The sequence below is a fragment of the Saccostrea cucullata genome, unplaced genomic scaffold, assembly GCF_032062105.1.
Source record: "Saccostrea cucullata isolate Sc308-1 unplaced genomic scaffold, CSIRO_AGI_Scuc_v1 ctg18122, whole genome shotgun sequence".
Taxonomy (NCBI): domain Eukaryota; kingdom Metazoa; phylum Mollusca; class Bivalvia; order Ostreida; family Ostreidae; genus Saccostrea; species Saccostrea cuccullata.
The window spans coordinates 6,587-10,464 of record NW_026925876.1 but is presented as its reverse complement, the minus strand read 5'-3'; the positions used below and the strand labels follow the sequence as shown (position 1 = coordinate 10,464).

The 3,878-nt window shown below is 33.7% G+C and overlaps 1 long non-coding RNA gene across 1 annotated transcript; it reads left to right on the top strand.

Annotated features, from left to right (window-relative positions):
- Positions 1-32: 32 nt before the first annotated feature.
- Positions 33-3,306, top strand: LOC134269930 (uncharacterized). The gene is made up of 4 exons (XR_009992681.1): positions 33-185; positions 426-584; positions 955-1,089; positions 3,255-3,306. It is a non-coding gene; the product is annotated as an uncharacterized LOC134269930 (long non-coding RNA).
- The last annotated feature ends 572 nt before the right edge of the window (positions 3,307-3,878 follow it).

The following is a 3,878-nucleotide window of genomic DNA, read 5'->3' as shown; positions in this document are numbered from 1 at the left end:
ATAATAAATTATTTTATTTCATCAAAAGTTTAGAGCTAGGAAAGAGATACACAATACATTTACCCTCCATCGACAATGACGGTGATGTAGTGCGTTGTCTCCGGGCTCGTTATATCGAGGCTTTAGGCTTTGGACGGCTTTTAATCGATTTAGAAACAAGGAAATTCTTAGCTATTGATCGAATGGTAAGTTTTCCAGTATATTTGCAATCATCAGCATATAAATATGCTACCGCCCTTTATTAAATTAAGATTGTTTCAATGGTTCCAATCAAGCAATATTGATGTTTGATTAATTATTTATCTATTGCTAGAATATGTTCCTTTGCCCATTTCAAATTTTGGCATGTTGCATGTATCTTAGACTGAATATTAAGGTTTAAAGAGATATCTTAGAGATTTTTTTTATTTAATTAAAAAAATCAGAAATGTGTCATGGAAATTGAAGCAGACCCAGGATATTTCAAGGAAGGCGATACGTTTGGAGTACCAGTAACTGTGAAAGACTACAGCAAAACGATCATGTCAACGCAAAGCAAAACATTTCTGCCGTACATTAACGTCATTGGAAGAGTTGTAACTTTAGTACGTATAACGATTAAATAGCGACCGAAATGGCCTTATTGGCCAAGTGAATTTATGATAAACCGAAACTGCTCAGTTTAAGAAAAAAAATCATTAAATATCACTTAGATGTGTAGTGATAGCGTATTTAACAAGAAGACGTAATTTTCTGGCAAGTCAATGTATGATCACGTTAGGAAATGTGTCAATTTCCTTATATTCTGAAAAAGTCTACAAAACCGGCCAATTTTTAAAGCTGTTTTTCGATATTTAATATAGAGCGCAGCCTCTATTTAATTAAATACAAATATTAATGTACCAACATAATGCTATATCCATAGTATTCCTTATTAAGGCTAAATATGTTATTAATTAATAAAATAAATTGTAGATGTTTTTTTAAAATAACTGGGAGGACAGACCCACCTGAGTTTATTCCACCGACTCCTATGAACAACATGCAGTATACGATTTACGTGGGTGGGGATTTTAATGTAAAGGTGTATGCAAAAGCCTCGATTGGCAGGTTTGTACGTTTTCAAAGCTATCGAAATCATTGCTTTTTGGAGGGACCTTGGACATCCGGGGTTCGTATACTATCACTGTACAATAACTATGAGTAAAAGATCTTTAAAGCCGTTCACGGATATACAGTGACGTCTCAGATGAGAGAAATATAGTTTGCAGTTAAGAGTAAAGTTTTACGTTACGTCACGATCTTGTTCGTAGGATGCATCCAGCGTAAACAATTCACGTGATTGGTCAACTCAAATTATCAACATTGACACTGGAAATAGTCTGTTGCACGAGCAACCAATCAGGGATAAGAAGAAAGTTCCAGTCGTAAAGCTTGCGGTTAGGAGGCGTGTACAATTTACCTTGAGCGCAGCTGTCAACAAGATCGTGACGTAACGTGAAACTTTACACTTAGTGCAAACTATAATAATCTTGCATGAGATGTTAATCATCTGTCAATCAATGACTTTGTCATTGCTGTAGCTTTGAAATATGGCATTGACCATTAAAACTTATACCTTTCAACTTGTACAATATACAGATAAAGACATAGTCTCTAAAAATCGTGCAATGCTAAAGGCAACACATGAACTATTGTGATTATATAAATAGTTTAAGATTATTGCCCAACACTTCTGAAAACAATCATCTGGTAAAATGTGCTGCATTTTTTTAGGGGTGAGATTTTGGAAAAATTTGTGAGACTGTCCATTTTGTTCATTGACAGGAGATGGGTTAATCAATTGCAAGGAGGAAAGAAATTGGAAACAAAATTATAGTTTGCTTTTTGGGATGGGCCCCTTCGAAAATTTTACACCATATTGAGACACCGGAACCTATACTTGGCACTCATAGCCATGCTGAACCGAGGTGTCGTTCTGTGCCAGCACATACGGGGACCTCAATTTATAGGACTCAATGTTCCATTCCTGAAGTGGGATTAAGTGATCGCTACTCTTTAACGAAGAGAACTTTTTTTTCTCTTCGCGGTTTTGTACTAATTGATAGACATACGTGTAAGATCCCTGTTTTCAGTTGTATAATAATTCAAAAAATTATTTTAAAACCCGGATGTCAGATACATGGGATTGATTGATTGAATGCATACTGTTTAACGTCCCTCTCCAGAATATTTCACTGATATGGAGACGTCACCATTGCCGGTGATGGGCTGCAAATTTAGGCCTATGCTCGGCATTACGGCCTTTTAGCAGGGATGGATTTTTATCGTGCCACACCTGCTGTGACCGGGGCCTCGGTTTATACGGTCTCATCCGAAGGACCGCCCCATTTAGTCGCCTTTTACGACAAGCAAGGGGTACTGAGGACCTATTCTAACCCGGATCCCCGGGGACCAAACGGGGATCAAAAAATTTAAAGCATTTCAATTTGTACTTAATTTACAAAGTCACATTACCTTATAAACATTGTTAACCACATTATACGCAAATGACTGAAATGTTTAATAGTAAAATAACTAAAAGGTACATGTACCAAGTTACTCAAAATTGAAATTTAGATATCTATTGGAAAAGAAATCTAGAAAAGGCAAGTTTTCTTTGGCAAAGCAACCTGCTTTCTGGTAGTCGTTTGTACTTTTAAAATTTCTAGGTCAGAAAAAGACATTAAGGTCAAGATCATAATGGAATTACAGATTTTTCAAATTTAAGAAATTAATTCCTTTAATGATGCTTTATAATATTAGCTTGGTCAAAATATATGTTTCGGGGCATAATTTGCAGAAAAACAAGATGAAAAACCATAGTTTAGACTGTATTTTAATGAAAAATTAAGAAAACCAGTATTGAAAATGGGAGTTTTTTTCCATATCAGGCAAAGAAAATGTATCCAAATTTCCAACAGATTTTCAGAAAACGGTAATTTATATGTTTTAGTCTCTACTTTTAAAAAAATGTCAAATTTAAGATAGGTATGGGACTACTTTTTATCTGATTTCAAATTGAATTCCATGGAAATACTTTATTTTTTACGTAATTCTATTAGAGCCCTAAAGTACGGGAAAAAAAAGTTTAAAGTGATTATGACGTCATAATGGATTTAGCACTGAAAAAGTTATTATAAATTCATTTACTAGATCTTGACCTTAAAGTGATTGGGAGGAATTTATTCTGTATCTACAAAGCAAAAATTTAAGCATAAAAAATTAATTCGCAGAAAAGTGGCAAGATTTGATATTCTAAGAGTAGATGGGAAACTAGCTCACCATGTGGAATCCAAAGCGCAACCCACATCAGTCCTGCTGCAGCCTTCATATCAATAAGATGGTCTCCACAAAAGAAAGATGTTGGACATCACATTATATGTGTAAATGCTGAGGATAATCAAGGGTACATGTAATTATGGAATTAAAAAAAATTAAGGAATTATAACCAAAATCAAATGCTCCCGTTTTGAAACTAACACGCTTTTTTTTTTTAAATTTTTTCTGTTTATTGGTAATATAGATCAAAATGCTTTAGGGGAAAAAATGGAATTGAAATAAATGTTATATCTAATAACGTTAAACATTATTAATTAATAACATACTGAAGCTTTAAAATTGTAAAAAGTACATGTAGAAGAAATGGTAAGAGATACAGTATGTAGTTTAATATTATTTTTTTTATCATTTTTTTTCAACAGAAGAAGCACAGTAGATATGCAATGCTTTCGGATGAGATAAAAGGTTCGTACATATAAACTTTAAAATAGTTATTGTTGTACCATTTTAGGGGAAAATTAGTTATCTAACAATCCAGATAACTTTATATTTGTGCCATTCAACGTTTCCCTCTAAAT